General features: G+C 37.8%; 22 non-coding genes across 22 annotated transcripts; 16 read left to right on the forward strand and 6 right to left on the reverse strand.

Moving 5' to 3' along the window:
- Positions 1–131: 131 nt before the first annotated feature.
- Positions 132–248, forward strand: Trnal-caa (transfer RNA leucine (anticodon CAA)). The gene is made up of 2 exons: positions 132–169; positions 203–248. It is a non-coding gene; the product is annotated as a tRNA-Leu (tRNA).
- A 231-nt stretch (positions 249–479) lies between these two features.
- On the forward strand, positions 480–551 carry Trnaq-cug (transfer RNA glutamine (anticodon CUG)). Its single transcript has one exon. It is a non-coding gene; the product is annotated as a tRNA-Gln (tRNA).
- A 567-nt stretch (positions 552–1,118) lies between these two features.
- Trnat-agu (transfer RNA threonine (anticodon AGU)) lies at positions 1,119–1,192 on the reverse strand. The gene has a single exon. It is a non-coding gene; the product is annotated as a tRNA-Thr (tRNA).
- Positions 1,193–1,302: 110 nt separating this feature from the next.
- On the forward strand, positions 1,303–1,374 carry Trnaq-uug (transfer RNA glutamine (anticodon UUG)). Its single transcript has one exon. It is a non-coding gene; the product is annotated as a tRNA-Gln (tRNA).
- Positions 1,375–1,607: 233 nt separating this feature from the next.
- On the forward strand, positions 1,608–1,724 carry Trnal-caa (transfer RNA leucine (anticodon CAA)). The gene is made up of 2 exons: positions 1,608–1,645; positions 1,679–1,724. It is a non-coding gene; the product is annotated as a tRNA-Leu (tRNA).
- A 976-nt stretch (positions 1,725–2,700) lies between these two features.
- On the forward strand, positions 2,701–2,772 carry Trnaq-cug (transfer RNA glutamine (anticodon CUG)). Its single transcript has one exon. It is a non-coding gene; the product is annotated as a tRNA-Gln (tRNA).
- A 567-nt stretch (positions 2,773–3,339) lies between these two features.
- Positions 3,340–3,413, reverse strand: Trnat-agu (transfer RNA threonine (anticodon AGU)). Its single transcript has one exon. It is a non-coding gene; the product is annotated as a tRNA-Thr (tRNA).
- Positions 3,414–3,502: 89 nt separating this feature from the next.
- On the forward strand, positions 3,503–3,574 carry Trnaq-uug (transfer RNA glutamine (anticodon UUG)). The gene has a single exon. It is a non-coding gene; the product is annotated as a tRNA-Gln (tRNA).
- Positions 3,575–3,807: 233 nt separating this feature from the next.
- On the forward strand, positions 3,808–3,924 carry Trnal-caa (transfer RNA leucine (anticodon CAA)). Its single transcript has 2 exons — positions 3,808–3,845; positions 3,879–3,924. It is a non-coding gene; the product is annotated as a tRNA-Leu (tRNA).
- Positions 3,925–4,155: 231 nt separating this feature from the next.
- Positions 4,156–4,227, forward strand: Trnaq-cug (transfer RNA glutamine (anticodon CUG)). The gene has a single exon. It is a non-coding gene; the product is annotated as a tRNA-Gln (tRNA).
- Positions 4,228–4,793: 566 nt separating this feature from the next.
- On the reverse strand, positions 4,794–4,867 carry Trnat-agu (transfer RNA threonine (anticodon AGU)). The gene has a single exon. It is a non-coding gene; the product is annotated as a tRNA-Thr (tRNA).
- An 89-nt stretch (positions 4,868–4,956) lies between these two features.
- Positions 4,957–5,028, forward strand: Trnaq-uug (transfer RNA glutamine (anticodon UUG)). The gene has a single exon. It is a non-coding gene; the product is annotated as a tRNA-Gln (tRNA).
- Positions 5,029–5,261: 233 nt separating this feature from the next.
- On the forward strand, positions 5,262–5,378 carry Trnal-caa (transfer RNA leucine (anticodon CAA)). The gene is made up of 2 exons: positions 5,262–5,299; positions 5,333–5,378. It is a non-coding gene; the product is annotated as a tRNA-Leu (tRNA).
- A 957-nt stretch (positions 5,379–6,335) lies between these two features.
- Trnaq-uug (transfer RNA glutamine (anticodon UUG)) lies at positions 6,336–6,407 on the forward strand. The gene has a single exon. It is a non-coding gene; the product is annotated as a tRNA-Gln (tRNA).
- A 233-nt stretch (positions 6,408–6,640) lies between these two features.
- Trnal-caa (transfer RNA leucine (anticodon CAA)) lies at positions 6,641–6,757 on the forward strand. Its single transcript has 2 exons — positions 6,641–6,678; positions 6,712–6,757. It is a non-coding gene; the product is annotated as a tRNA-Leu (tRNA).
- Positions 6,758–7,550: 793 nt separating this feature from the next.
- On the reverse strand, positions 7,551–7,624 carry Trnat-agu (transfer RNA threonine (anticodon AGU)). Its single transcript has one exon. It is a non-coding gene; the product is annotated as a tRNA-Thr (tRNA).
- An 89-nt stretch (positions 7,625–7,713) lies between these two features.
- Positions 7,714–7,785, forward strand: Trnaq-uug (transfer RNA glutamine (anticodon UUG)). Its single transcript has one exon. It is a non-coding gene; the product is annotated as a tRNA-Gln (tRNA).
- A 2,979-nt stretch (positions 7,786–10,764) lies between these two features.
- Trnai-aau (transfer RNA isoleucine (anticodon AAU)) lies at positions 10,765–10,838 on the reverse strand. Its single transcript has one exon. It is a non-coding gene; the product is annotated as a tRNA-Ile (tRNA).
- An 89-nt stretch (positions 10,839–10,927) lies between these two features.
- Trnaq-uug (transfer RNA glutamine (anticodon UUG)) lies at positions 10,928–10,999 on the forward strand. The gene has a single exon. It is a non-coding gene; the product is annotated as a tRNA-Gln (tRNA).
- Positions 11,000–11,232: 233 nt separating this feature from the next.
- Positions 11,233–11,349, forward strand: Trnal-caa (transfer RNA leucine (anticodon CAA)). The gene is made up of 2 exons: positions 11,233–11,270; positions 11,304–11,349. It is a non-coding gene; the product is annotated as a tRNA-Leu (tRNA).
- A 793-nt stretch (positions 11,350–12,142) lies between these two features.
- Trnat-agu (transfer RNA threonine (anticodon AGU)) lies at positions 12,143–12,216 on the reverse strand. Its single transcript has one exon. It is a non-coding gene; the product is annotated as a tRNA-Thr (tRNA).
- Positions 12,217–12,305: 89 nt separating this feature from the next.
- Trnaq-uug (transfer RNA glutamine (anticodon UUG)) lies at positions 12,306–12,377 on the forward strand. Its single transcript has one exon. It is a non-coding gene; the product is annotated as a tRNA-Gln (tRNA).
- Positions 12,378–15,343: the final 2,966 nt, after the last annotated feature.

The raw sequence follows: 15,343 nt of genomic DNA on the forward strand, positions 1-15,343 counted from the left end.
TACCGCAAACAGGAGTTGGTATTAAGTGCTTACAGTCATATGTTTTTAAAACAAATAGTATCTCGCGTGAGTCGTTTTTGTAAGACTAAAATATGATTTAATGGAGCACCAATATCACCCTACAAGCAGTTGTCAGGATGGCCGAGTGGTCTAAGGCGCCGGACTCAAGAGTCACCTCTTTCCTTAAGCTGGATTGTGAGAATTCTGGTCTCCGAATGGAGGCGTGGATTCGAATCCCACTTCTGACATCGTCCTTTTATCACTACCATAAAACACTTAACAAACACATAGGAGTTGTCAAATAACTTAAATCAGATCCTTTTAATTAAAATTGGGACTCTAGTAAACATTTTAGTATACAGATTGTAGGGCTTAACAGTCTGGATTAATTGAAAGTTTAAGTGCTCCGATTTCAAATGTCCGGTACACCTGACGACGTTATGAACAATAAAGCAGAACATAAAACAAATTGTTTTATTGGCCCCATGGTGTAATGGTTAGCACTCTGGACTCTGAATCCAGCGATCCGAGTTCAAATCTCGGTGGGACCTTTGTTATATGGTTTTAAGAGAGTTAGTCGTTTGTATACCTTGAGTGTACTCCGAATGCAGAACTGCTCTTTCAACTTTAAATTGTTCATATTCAAACCTCAAAAAAGTGCATATATTGCAGATTAGTGGAAGAAATGAGAAACTAGTTAAATTCGCTCTGTTCTTCGAATCCGTATTCGTCTCAAGGCCGCCCAGTAGCATAACACATTTGGCCCTCAAATGGATTCGTGACTTTGAAATCAAGTTTATGACTCACGCCTTTTCTGTTCACTCTATAAGAACGAGTTGAAATCGATATTCCAGATTTAGGAGAAATAGATCTCGAATAATTCTAATTACTAAATACCTGTTAATCGTCGTTTGTAGTTGGGCGTCTGTCGATTTTATGTTGAACATCACCGTGTAATTTTTTCAAATCTTGCCTCCGAAAGCACTGATCACGTATACACTTTAACAATTTCGATTCTTTGTATGTCGGTCGCGAAAAAGCTGAACTTTAATTATTGAATTCATAGAATGTAGAAGAAAAGATTTAAGTCAAAATGGTCTGCGGGATCCCTATGACTAAGGCACCACTGTGATTCGAACCCAGGATCTCCTGTTTACTAGACAGGCGCTTTAACCAACTAAGCCATGGCGCCAATCGCCAACGCCAACGCCATCGCCATCGCCTAATTTTGATCGAAAGTTGTTAATTTCGACTTGATTATGTTTATTATTATTTTAAATATCACAAACCGCATATATCGGCGGCCCCATGGTGTAATGGTTAGCACTCTGGACTTTGAATCCAGCGTTCCGAGTTCAAATCTCGGTGGGACCTGTGCGGTATGAATTCCTCAGCTGTTTTTGAATATTGTGATTTGATGACAAAACATTTTATATAAACTCATAATCATACCTCCCTGGTTCTGTCACACAGTAATACCGCAAACAGGAGTTGGTATTAAGCGCTTACAGTCATATGTTTTTAAAACAAATGGTATCTCGCGTGAGTCGTTTTTGTAAGACTGAAATATGATTTAATAGAGCACCAATAACACCCTACAAGCGGTTGTCAGGATGGCCGAGTGGTCTAAGGCGCCTGACTCAAGAGTCACCTCTTTCCTTAAGCTGGATTGTGAGAATTCTGGTCTCCGAATGGAGGCGTGGGTTCGAATCCCACTTCCGACAACGTCCTTTTATCACTACCATAAACCACTTAACAAACACATAGGAGTTGTCAAATAACTTAAATCAGATCCTTTTAATTAAAATTGGGACTCTAGTAAACATTGTAGTATACAGATTGTAGGGCTTAACAGTCTGGAATAATTGAAAGTTTAAGTGATCCGATTTCAGATGTCCGGTACACCTGATGACGTTATGAACAATAAAGCAGAACATAAAACAACTTGTGTTATTGGCCCCATGGTAAAATGGTTAGCACTCTGGACTTTGAATCCAGCGATCCGAGTTCAAATCTCGGTGGGACCTGTGCGGTATGAATTCCTCAGCTATTATTGAATATTGTGATTTGATGACAAAACATTTTATATAAACTCAATATCATACCTCCCTGGTTCTGTCACACAGTAATACCGCAAACAGGAGTTGGTATTAAGTGCTTACAGTCACATGCTTTTAAAACAAATAGTATCGTTTTTGTAAGACTGAAATATGATTTAATAGAACACCAATATCACCCTAACAGGAGTTGGTATTATGTGCTTACAGTCACATGCTTTTAAAACAAATAGAGTCGTTTTTGTAAGACTGAAATATGATTTAATAGAACACCAATATCACCCTACAAGCGGTTGTCAGGATGGCCGAGTGGTATAAGGCGCCAGACTCAAGAGTCACCTCTTTCCTTAAGCTGTATTGTGAGAATGCTGGTCTCCGAATGGAGGCATGGGTTCGAATCCCACTTCAGACATCGTCCTTTTATCACTACCATAAAACACTTTACAAACACATAGGAGTTGTCAAATAACTTAAATCAGATCCTTTTAATTGAAATTGGGACTCTAGTAAACATTGTAGTATACAGGTTGTAGGGCTCAACAGTCTGGATTAATTGAAAGTTTAAGGGATCCGATTTCAAATGTCCGGTACACCTGACGACGTTATGAACAATAAAGCAGAACATAAAACAACTTGTTTTACTGGCCCCATGGTGTAATGGTTAGCACTCTGGACTCTGAATCCAGCGATCCGAGTTCAAATCTCGGTGGGACCTTTGTTATATGGTTTAAAGAGAGTCAGTCGTTTGTATACCTTGAGTGTACTCCGAATGCAGAACTGCTCTTTCAACTTTAAATTGTTCATATTCAAACCTCAAGAAAGTGCATATATTGCAGATTAGTGAAAGAAATAAGAAACTAGTTAAATTCGCTCTGTTCTTCGAATCCGTATTCGTCTCAAGGCCGCCCAGTAGCATAACACATTTGGCCCTCAAATGGATTCGTGACTTTGAAATCAAGTTTATGACTCACGCCTTTTCTGTTCTCTCCATAAGAACGAGTTGAAACCCATATTCCTGATTTAGGAGAAATAGATCTCGAATAATTCTAATTACTAAATACCTGTTAATCGTCGTTTGTAGTTGGGCGTCCGTCGATTTTATGTTGAACATCACGGTGTAATTTTTTCCAATCTTGCCTCCGAAAGCACTGATCACGTATACACTTTAACGATTTCGATTCTTTGTATGTCGGTCGCGAAAAAGCTGAACTTTAATTATTAAATTAATAGAATGTAGAAGAAAAGATTTAAGTCAAAATGGTCTGCGGGATCCCCACGACTAAGGCACCACTGGGATTCGAACCCAGGATCTCCTGTTTACTAGACAGGCGCTTTAACCAACTAAGCCATGGCGCCAATCGCCGACGAATTTTGATCGAAAGTTGTTAATTTCGACTTGATTATGTTTATTAATATTTTAATTATCACAAATCGCATATATCGGCGGCCCCATGGTGTAATGGTTAGCACTCTGGACTTTGAATCCAGCGATCCGAGATCAAATCTCGGTGGGACCTGTGCGGTGTGAATTCCTCAGCTATTTTTGAATATTGTGATTTGATGACAAAACTTTTTATATAAACTCATAATCATACCTCCCTGGTTCTGTCACACAGTAATACCGCAAACAGGAGTTGGTATTAAGTGCTTACAGTCATATGCTTTTAAAACAAATAGTATCTCGCGTGAGTCGTTTTTGTAAGACTGAAATATGATTTAATAGAGCACCAATAACACCCTAGAAGCAGTTGCCAGGATGGCCGAGTGGTCTAAGGCGCCAGACTCAAGGGTCACCTCTTTGCTTAAGCTGGATTGTGAGAATTCTGGTCTCCGGATGGAGTCGTGGGTTCGAATCCCACTTCTGACAACGTCCTTTTATCACTACCATAAAACACCTAACAAACACATAGGAGTTGTCAAATAACTTAAATCAGATCCTTTTAATTAAAATTGGGACTCTAGTAAACATTGTAGTATACAGATTGTAGGGCTTAACAGTCTGTATTAATTGAAAGTTTAAATGATCCGATTTCAAATGTCCGGTACACCTGACGACGTTATGAACAATAAAGCAGAACATAAAACAAATTGTATTATTGGCCCCATGGTGTAATGGTTAGCACTCTGGACTCTGAATCCAGCGATCCGAGTTCAAATCTCGGTGGGACCTTTGTTATATGGTTTTAGAGATTCAGTCGTTTGTATACTTTGAGTGTACTCCGAATGCAGAACTGCTCTTTCAACTTTGAATTGTTCATATTCAAACTTCAAGAAATTGCATTTATTGCAGATTAGTGAAAGAAATAAGAAACTAGTTAAATTCGCTATGTTCTTCGAATCCGTATTCGTCTCAAGGCCGCACAGTAGCATAACACATTTGGCCTTAAATGGATTCGTGACTTTGAAATCAAGTATATGAATCACGCCTTTTCTGTTCACTCCATAAGAACGAGTGGAAACCCATATTCCTGATTTAGGAGAAATAGAATCTCGAATATTTCTAATTACTAAATACCTGTTAACCATCGTTTGTAGTTGGGCGTCCGTCGATTTTATGTTGAACATCACGGTGTAATTTTTTCCGATCTTGCCTCCGAAAGCACTGATCACGTATACACTTTAACGATTTCGATTCTTTGTATGACGGTCGCGAAAAAGCTGAACTTTAATTATTGAATTCATAGAATGTAGATGAAAAGATTTAAGTCAAAATGGTCTGAGGGATACCTATGACTAAGGCACCACTGGGATTCGAACCCAGGATCTCCTGTTTACTAGACAGGCGCTTTAACCAACTAAGCCATGGCGCCAATCGCCAACGAATTTTGATCGAAAGTTGTTAATTTCGACTTGATTATGTTTATTATTATTTTAATTATCACAAATCGCATATATCGGCGGCCCCATGGTGTAATGGTTAGCACTCTGGACTTTGAATCCAGCGATCCGAGTTCAAATCTCGGTGGGACCTGTGCGGTATGAATTCCTCAGCTATTTTTGAATATTGTGATTTGATGACAAAACTTTTTATCTAAACTCATAATCATACCTCCCTGGTTCTGTCACACAGTAATACCGCAAACAGGAGTTGGTATTAAGTGCTTACAGTCATATGCTTTTAAAACAAATAGTATCTCGCGTGAGTCGTTTTTGTAAGACTGAAATATGATTTAATAGAGCACCAATAACACCCTAGAAGCAGTTGCCAGGATGGCCGAGTGGTCTAAGGCGCCAGACTCAAGAGTCACCTCTTTCCTTAAGCTGGATTGTGAGAATTCTGGTCTCCGAATGGAGGCGTGTGTTCGAATCCCACTTCTGACAACGTCCTTTTATCACTACCATAAAACACCTAACAAACACATAGGAGTTGTCAAATAACTTAAATCAGATCCTTTTGATTAAAATTGGGACTCTAGTAAACATTGTAGTATACAGATTGTAGGGCTTAATAGTCTGGATTAATTGAAAGTTTAAATGATCCGATTTCAAATGTCCGGCACCCTGGACTCTGAATCCAGCGATCCGAGTTCAAATCTCGGTGGGACCTTTGTTATATGGTTATAAGAGAGTCAGTCGTTTGTATAATTTGAGTGTACTCCGAATGCAGAACTGCTCTTTCAACTTTCAATTGTTCATATTCAAACCTCAAGAAAGTGCATATATTGCAGATTAGTGAAAGAAATAAGAAACTAGTTAAATTCGCTCTGTTCTTCGAATCCGTATTCGTGTCAAGGCCGCCCAGTAGCATAACACATTTGGCCCTCAAATGGATTCGTGACTTTGAAATCAAGTATATGAATCACGCCTTTTCTGTTCACTCCATAAGAACGAGTGGAAACCCATATTCCTGATTTAGGAGAAATAGAATCTCGAATAATTCTAATTACTAAATACCTGTTAACCATCGTTTGTAGTTGGGCGTCCGTCGATTTTATGTTGAACATCACGGTGTAATTTTTTCCGATCTTGCCTCCGAAAGCACTGATCACGTATACACTTTAACGATTTCGATTCTTTGTATGACGGTCGCGAAAAAGCTGAACTTTAATTATTGAATTCATAGAATGTAGAAGAAAAGATTTAAGTCAAAATGGTCTGAGGGATCCCTATGACTAAGGCACAACTGGGATTCGAACCCACGATCTCCTGTTTACTAGACAGGCGCTTTAACCAACTAAGCCATGGCGCCAATCGCCGACGAATTTTGATCGAAAGTTGTTAATTTTGACTTGATTATGTTTATTATTATTTTAATTATCACAAATCGCATATATCGGCGGCCCCATGGTGTAATGGTTAGCACTCTGGACTTTGAATCCAGCGATCCGAGTTCAAATCTCGGTGGGACCTTTGCGGTATGAATTCCTCAGCTATTTTTGAATATTGTGATTTGATGACAAAACTTTTTATATAAACTCATAATCATACCTCCCTGGTTCTGTCACACAGTAATACCGCAAACAGGAGTTGGTATTAAGTGCTTACAGTCATATGCTTTTAAAACAAATAGTATCTCGCGTGAGTCGTTTTTGTAAGACTGAAATCTGATTTAATAGAGCACCAATAACACCCTAGAAGCAGTTGCCAGGATGGCCGAGTGGTCTAAGGCGCCAGACTCAAGAGTCACCTCTTTCCTTAAGCTGGATTGTGAGAATTCTGGTCTCCGAATGGAGGCGTGTGTTCGAATCCCACTTCTGACAACGTCCTTTTATCACTACCATAAAACACCTAACAAACACATAGGAGTTGTCAAATAACTTAAATCAGATCCTTTTGATTAAAATTGGGACTCTAGTAAACATTGTAGTATACAGATTGTAGGGCTTAATAGTCTGGATTAATTGAAAGTTTAAATGATCCGATTTCAAATGTCCGGCACCCTGGACTCTGAATCCAGCGATCCGAGTTCAAATCTCGGTGGGACCTTTGTTATATGGTTATAAGAGAGTCAGTCGTTTGTATACTTTGAGTGTACTTCGAATGCAGAACTGCTCTTTCAACTTTGAATTGTTCATATTCAAACTTCAAGAAATTGCATTTATTGCAGATTAGTGAAAGAAATAAGAAACAAGTTAAATTCGCTATGTTCTTCGAATCCGTATTCGTCTCAAGGCCACACAGTAGCATAACACATTTGGCCCTCAAATGGATTCGTGACTTTGAAATCAAGTTTATGACTCACGCCTTTTCTGTTCACTCCATAAGAACGAGTTGAAACCCATATTCCTGATTTAGGAGAAATAGATCTCGAATAATTCTAATTACCAAATACCTGTTAATCGTCGTTTGTAGTTGGGCGTCTGTCGATTTTATGTTGAACATCACCGTGTAATTTTTTCAAATCTTGCCTCCGAAAGCACTGATCACGTATACACTTTAACAATTTCGATTCTTTGTATGTCGGTCGCGAAAAAGCTGAACTTTAATTATTGAATTCATAGAATGTAGAAGAAAAGATTTAAGTCAAAATGGTCTGCGGGATCCCTATGACTAAGGCACCACTGGGATCCGAACCCAGGATCTCCTGTTTACTAGACAGGCGCTTTAACCAACTGAGCCATGGCGCCAATAGCCAACGAATTTTGATTGAAAGTTGTTAATTTCGACTTGATTATGTTCATTATTATTTTAATTGAAACAAATCGCATATATCGGCGGCCCCATGGTGTAATGGTTAGCACTCTGGACTTTGAATCCATCGATCCGAGTTCAAATCTCGGTGGGACCTGTGCGGTATGAATTTCTCAGCTATTTTTGAATATTGTGATTTGATGACAAAACATTTTATATAAACTCATAATCATACCTCCCTGGTTCTGTCACACAGTAATACCGCAAACAGGAGTTGGTATTAAGTGCTTACAGCCATATGCTTTTAAAACAAATAGTATCTCGCGTGAGTCGTTTTTGTAAGACTGACATATGATTTAATAGAGCACCAATAACACCCTACAAGCAGTTGTCAGGATGGCCGAGTGGTCTAAGGCATAGGTTCTCAAAGTGCTCCGTACGGAGCCCCATGGCTCCGCGAAAGAAACCCAGGGGCTCCGCGAACTCTTCAAAATACTGACTCAAAATTTTGTAACTGTTCAAAGAAGCAATAACAGCATTGATAAAATCTGACAACGATATAGCCTCGAAATATGGTAAAGAGGCGGAATTAAAAAATGACATTACTTAAAAGCAGGAGCGCAGCCAGGATTCTTAAGAGGCAGGTGGTTCAAAATTGGAATCGGAAATTTCCGCGCAACATTCTTCGCGATTAAAAAAACGGATAACGAGATTTCTGTTGCGTAAAATATTCAATCCATGACCGATGCGAGCATTTAACGTGTCTCATCGTTACTCACGTTTGGTTCGAGATTACTATTAGGATTACTAAAATGAAAATACTATTCTAAAATAACACAAAATATGTGATAAACTGCCAACTATAAATAAATTGGAGTCGTATTTTTGCGATCTTGGGATTTGTCAAACTTGATTTGTTCTTTTGCACTTGAGATTATTTTTAAGCAAGATATCGCCGTTTAAAAAATCACAATATTTGGGAAAAATACGAACAATTGAAATTTATTTTATTGCATTCGGCTCTGCCGGTAGTTTCAGAATGAAAAAAGGTACATCGCGGATCGCGCTCACAATTGACTGTGTTTCGATTTCGCAGTTACTACGATGAAAACCTAACATAACACCAAATTTTATGATTTGCAAAGTCTATAAAAGCGTTTTCAATCTGAGGTGAGTCTGCTGAAAACGAAACGTGTGATCTTCCATTTTAAGTTTCAGTTTTAATATTTTAGAAGGCGTTTTTCAATTAAGAAATTTGAGTTGCGGATTTACCTCTTTATTAATTATTATTTTTAGCCTTCATCGCCGATGACTATAATATGGTAACATGTTTTTCACATTAAACTCATACTTCCCCAAGAGAACAAAAAGCAATTAACGTCGTCATTGTGTAACAATACATGTATATGACGAGGGAAATTTTTGATTTAGGGAGATTAAGCACCGGCATAAGATGTTTAAAGGTTCAAAAACACGCCATGCTGACGAAAAAAATCGGCGATTGTAACAAAATGATATCGCGCACGTTATTAGCGGCCTTTTAAGTCTTTCAATGTCAAAAGGGAAAAGATTCGCCCCCTAATTTATCAATATGTTGGTCAAGTGCCAAATTTACAGCTATAGTATATTATGTTTGAAATTTAGATTTATCTATGACTTGTGTTAACCCTATTAAAAAGGGTTCAGCATTTAAAATAAGTAAAGTACTTTTAACTTGCCCAGGAATATTAATCTGAAAGTAAAATTTTAACATTTATTTTGGGGCTCCGCGTATAATATTCAACCTTTCAAGGGCTCCGCAACACCAAAAGTTTGAGAACCCCTGGTCTAAGGCGCCAGACTCAAGAGTCACCTCTTTCCTTAAGCTGGATTGTGAGAATTCTGGTCTCCGAATGGAGGCGTGGGTTCGAATCCCACTTCTGACAACGTCCTTTTATCACTACCATAAAACACTTAACAAACACATAGGAGTTGTCAAATAACTTAAATCAGATCCTTTTAATTAAAATTGGAACTCTAGTAAACATTGTAGTATACAGATTGTAGGGCTCAACAGTCTGGATTAATTGAAAGTTTAAGTGATCCGATTTCAAATGTCCGGTACACCTGACGACGTTATGAACAATAAAGCAGAACATAAAACAACTTGTATTATTGGCCCCATGATGTGTAATGGTTAGCACCCTGGACTCTGAATCCAGCGATCCGAGTTCAAATCTCGGTGGGACCTTTGTTATATGGTTTTAAGAGAGTCAGTCGTTTGTATACTTTGAGTGTACTCCGAATGCAGAACTGCTCTTTCAACTTTGAATTGTTCATATTCAAACCTCAAGAAAGTGCATATATTGCAGATTAGTGAAAGAATTAAGAAATTAGTTAAATTCGCTCTGTTCTCCATATTCGTCTCTAGGCCGCCCAGTAGGATAACACATTTGGCCCTCAAATGGATTCGTGACTTTGAAATCAAGTATATGACTCACGCCTTTTCTGTTCACTCCATAAGAACGAGTTGAAACCCATATTCCCGATTTAGGAAAAATAGAATCTCGAATAATTCTAATTACTAAATACCTGTTAACCATCGTTTGTAGTTGGGCGTCCGTCGATTTTATGTTGAACATCACGGTGTAATTTTTTCCAATCTTGCCTCCAAAAGCACTGATCACGTATACACTTTAACGATTTCGATTCTTTGTATGCCGGTCGCGAAAAAGCTGAACTTTAATTATTGAATTCATAGAATGTAGAAGAAAAGATTTAAGTCAAAATGGTCGGCGGGATAAGTATAAGTATAAGTTTATTTCGACTCCATAATCAGCATAACAATACATTTGACAGATAAAAACAAATAAATAAAAACTGATTATGAAATCAGGGGAGCAAACAAAACCTTAGATAAGGTTTATAGCGTACAAAATATAAGATGGAAGGTTTTGCCAAGAGGAAGTGGTACGTGTTTACTCACCTAAAATTATTAAGTTATTTCACACACGCTCACATGCACCCACCAGCCACACACACACACACACAACCACTGAGAATTTATTTAAGTAAGAATAAAACGCGATAAATTTAGGGTATACTATACAGTAAACAAAAAAAAATAAATACTAGAAAAGAAAAATCCCTATGACTAAGGCACCACTGGGATTCGAACCCAGGATCTCCTGTTTATTAGACAGGCGCTTTAACCAACTAAGCCATGGCGCGAACCGCCAACGAATTTTGATCGAAAGTTGTTAATTTAGACTTGATTATGTTTATTATTATTTTAATTATCACAAATCGCATATATCGGCGGCCCCATGGTGTAATGGTTAGCACTCTGGACTTTGAATCCAGCGATCCGAGTTCAAATCTCGGTGGGACCTTTGCGGTATGAATTCCTCAGCTATTTTTGAATATTGTGATTTGATGACAAAACTTTTTATATAAACTCATAATCATACCTCCCTGGTTCTGTCACACAGTAATACCGCAAACAGGAGTTGGTATTAAGTGCTTACAGTCATATGCTTTTAAAACAAATAGTATCTCGCGTGAGTCGTTTTTGTAAGACTGAAATCTGATTTAATAGAGCACCAATAACACCCTAGAAGCAGTTGCCAGGATGGCCGAGTGGTCTAAGGCGCCAGACTCAAGAGTCACCTCTTTCCTTAAGCTGGATTGTGAGAATTCTGGTCTCCGAATGGAGGCGTGTGTTCGAATCCCACTTATGACAACGTCCTTTTATCACTACCATAAAACACCTAACAAACACATAGGAGTTGTCAAATAACTTAAATCAGATCCTTTTGATTAAAATTGGGACTCTAGTAAACATTGTAGTATACAGATTGTAGGGCTTAATAGTCTGGATTAATTGAAAGTTTAAATGATCCGATTTCAAATGTCCGGCACCCTGGACTCTGAATCCAGCGATCCGAGTTCAAATCTCGGTGGGACCTTTGTTATATGGTTATAAGAGAGTCAGTCGTTTGTATACTTTGAGTGTACTTCGAATGCAGAACTGCTCTTTCAACTTTGAATTGTTCATATTCAAACTTCAAGAAATTGCATTTATTGCAGATTAGTGAAAGAAATAAGAAACAAGTTAAATTCGCTATGTTCTTCGAATCCGTATTCGTCTCAAGGCCACACAGTAGCATAACACATTTGGCCCTCAAATGGATTCGTGACTTTGAAATCAAGTTTATGACTCACGCCTTTTCTGTTCACTCCATAAGAACGAGTTGAAACCCATATTCCTGATTTAGGAGAAATAGATCTCGAATAATTCTAATTACCAAATACCTGTTAATCGTCGTTTGTAGTTGGGCGTCTGTCGATTTTATGTTGAACATCACCGTGTAATTTTTTCAAATCTTGCCTCCGAAAGCACTGATCACGTATACACTTTAACAATTTCGATTCTTTGTATGTCGGTCGCGAAAAAGCTGAACTTTAATTATTGAATTCATAGAATGTAGAAGAAAAGATTTAAGTCAAAATGGTCTGCGGGATCCCTATGACAAAGGCACCACTGGGATCCGAACCCAGGATCTCCTGTTTACTAGACAGGCGCTTTAACCAACTAAGCCATGGCGCCAATCGCCAACGAATTTTGATTGAAAGTTGTTAATTTCGACTTGATTATGTTCATTATTATTTTAATTGAAACAAATCGCATATATCGGCGGCCCCATGGTGTAATGGTTAGCACTCTGGACTTTGAATCCAGCGATCCGAGTTCAAATCTCGGTGGGACCTGTGCGGTATGAATTTCTCAGCTATTTTTGAATATTGTGATTTGATGACAAAACATTTTATATAAACTCATAATCATACCTCCCTGGTTCTGTCACACAGTAATACCGCAAACAGGAGTTGGTATTAAGTGCTTACAGCCATATGCTTTTAAAACAAATAGTATCTCGCGTGAGTCGTTTTTGTAAGACTGACATATGATTTAATAGAGCACCAATAACACCCTACAAGCAGTTGTCAGGATGGCCGAGTGGTCTAAGGCATAGGTTCTCAAAGTGCTCCGTACGGAGCCCCATGGCTCCGCGAGAGAAACCCAGGGGCTCCGCGAACTCTTCAAAATACTGACTCAAAATTTTGTAACTGTTCAAAGAAGCAATAACAGCATTGATAAAATCTGACAACGATATAGCCTCGAAATATGGTAAAGAGGCGGAATTAAAAAATGACATTACTTAAAAGCAGGAGCGCAGCCAGGATTCTTAAGAGGCAGGTGGTTCAAAATTGGAATCGGAAATTTCCGCGCAACATTCTTCGCGATTAAAAAAACGGATAACGAGATTTCTGTTGCGTAAAATATTCAATCCATGACCGATGCGAGCATTTAACGTGTCTCATCGTTACTCACGTTTGGTTCGAGATTACTATTAGGATTACTAAAATGAAAATACTATTCTAAAATAACACAAAATATGTGATAAACTGCCAACTATAAATAAATTGGAGTCGTATTTTTGCGATCTTGGGATTTGTCAAACTTGATTTGTTCTTTTGCACTTGAGATTATTTTTAAGCAAGATATCGCCGTTTAAAAAATCACAATATTTGGGAAAAATACGAACAATTGAAATTTATTTTATTGCATTCGGCTCTGCCGGTAGTTTCAGAATGAAAAAAGGTACATCGCGGATCGCGCTCACAATTGACTGTGTTTCGATTTCGCAGTTACTACGATGAAAACCTAACATAACACCAAATTTTATGATTTGCAAAGTCTATAAAAGCGTTTTCAATCTGAGGTGAGTCTGCTGAAAACGAAACGTGTGATCTTCCATTTTAAGTTTCAGTTTTAATATTTTAGAAGGCGTTTTTCAATTAAGAAATTTGAGTTGCGGATTTACCTCTTTATTAATTATTATTTTTAGCCTTCATCGCCGATGACTATAATATGGTAACATGTTTTTCACATTAAACTCATACTTCCCCAAGAGAACAAAAAGCAATTAACGTCGTCATTGTGTAACAATACATGTATATGACGAGGGAAATTTTTGATTTAGGGAGAATAAACACCGGCGTAAAGATGTTTAAAGGTTCAAAAACACGCCATGCTGACGAAAAAAATCGGCGATTGTAACAAAATGATATCGCGCACGTTATTAGCGGCCTTTTAAGTCTTTCAATGTCAAAAGGGAAAAGATTCGCCCCCTAATTTATCAATATGTTGGTCAAGTGCCAAATTTATAGCTATAGTATATTATGTTTGAAATTTAGATTTATCTATGACTTGTGTTAACCCTATTAAAAAGGGTTCAGCATTTAAAATAAGTAAAGTACTTTTAACTTGCCCAGGAATATTAATCTGAAAGTAAAATTTTAACATTTATTTTGGGGCTCCGCGTATAATATTCAACCTTTCAAGGGCTCCGCAACACCAAAAGTTTGAGAACCCCTGGTCTAAGGCGCCAGACTCAAGAGTCACCTCTTTCCTTAAGCTGGATTGTGAGAATTCTGGTCTCCGAATGGAGGCGTGGGTTCAAATCCCACTTCTGACAACGTCCTTTTATCACTACCATAAAACACTTAACAAACACATAGGAATTGTCAAATAACTTAAATCAGATCCTTTTAATTAAAATTGGAACTCTAGTAAACATTGTAGTATACAGATTGTAGGGCTCAACAGTCTGGATTAATTGAAAGTTTAAGTGATCCGATTTCAAATGTCCGGTACACCTGACGACGTTATGAACAATAAAGCAGAACATAAAACAACTTGTATTATTGGCCCCATGATGTGTAATGGTTAGCACCCTGGACTCTGAATCCAGCGATCCGAGTTCAAATCTCGGTGGGACCTTTGTTATATGGTTTTAAGAGAGTCAGTCGTTTGTATACTTTGAGTGTACTCCGAATGCAGAACTGCTCTTTCAACTTTGAATTGTTCATATTCAAACCTCAAGAAAGTGCATATATTGCAGATTAGTGAAAGAAATAAGAAATTAGTTAAATTTGCTCTGTTCTCCATATTCGTCTCTAGGCCGCCCAGTAGGATAACACATTTGGCCCTCAAATGGATTCGTGACTTTGAAATCAAGTATATGACTCACGCCTTTTCTGTTCACTCCATAAGAACGAGTTGAAACCCATATTCCCGATTTAGGAAAAATAGAATCTCGAATAATTCTAATTACTAAATACCTGTTAACCATCGTTTGTAGTTGGGCGTCCGTCGATTTTATGTTGAACATCACGGTGTAATTTTTTCCAATCTTGCCTCCGAAAGCACTGATCACGTATACACTTTAACGATTTCGATTCTTTGTATGCCGGTCGCGAAAAAGCTGAACTTTAATTATTGAATTCATAGAATGTAGAAGAAAAGATTTAAGTCAAAATGGTCGGCGGGATAAGTATAAGTATAAGTTTATTTCGACTCCATAATCAGCATAACAATACATTTGACAGATAAAAACAAATAAATAAAAACTGATTATGAAATCAGGGGAGCAAACAAAACCTTAGATAAGGTTTATAGCGTACAAAATATAAGATGGAAGGTTTTGCCAAGAGGAAGTGGTACGTGTTTACTCACCTAAAATTATTAAGTTATTTCACACACGCTCACATGCACCCACCAGCCACACACACACACACACAACCACTGAGAATTTATTTAAGTAAGAATAAAACGCGATAAATTTAGGGTATACTATACAGTAAACAAAAAAAAAATAAATACTAGAAAAGAA

Source organism: Styela clava, chromosome 8, assembly GCF_964204865.1.
Source record: "Styela clava chromosome 8, kaStyClav1.hap1.2, whole genome shotgun sequence".
NCBI lineage: Eukaryota > Metazoa > Chordata > Ascidiacea > Stolidobranchia > Styelidae > Styela > Styela clava.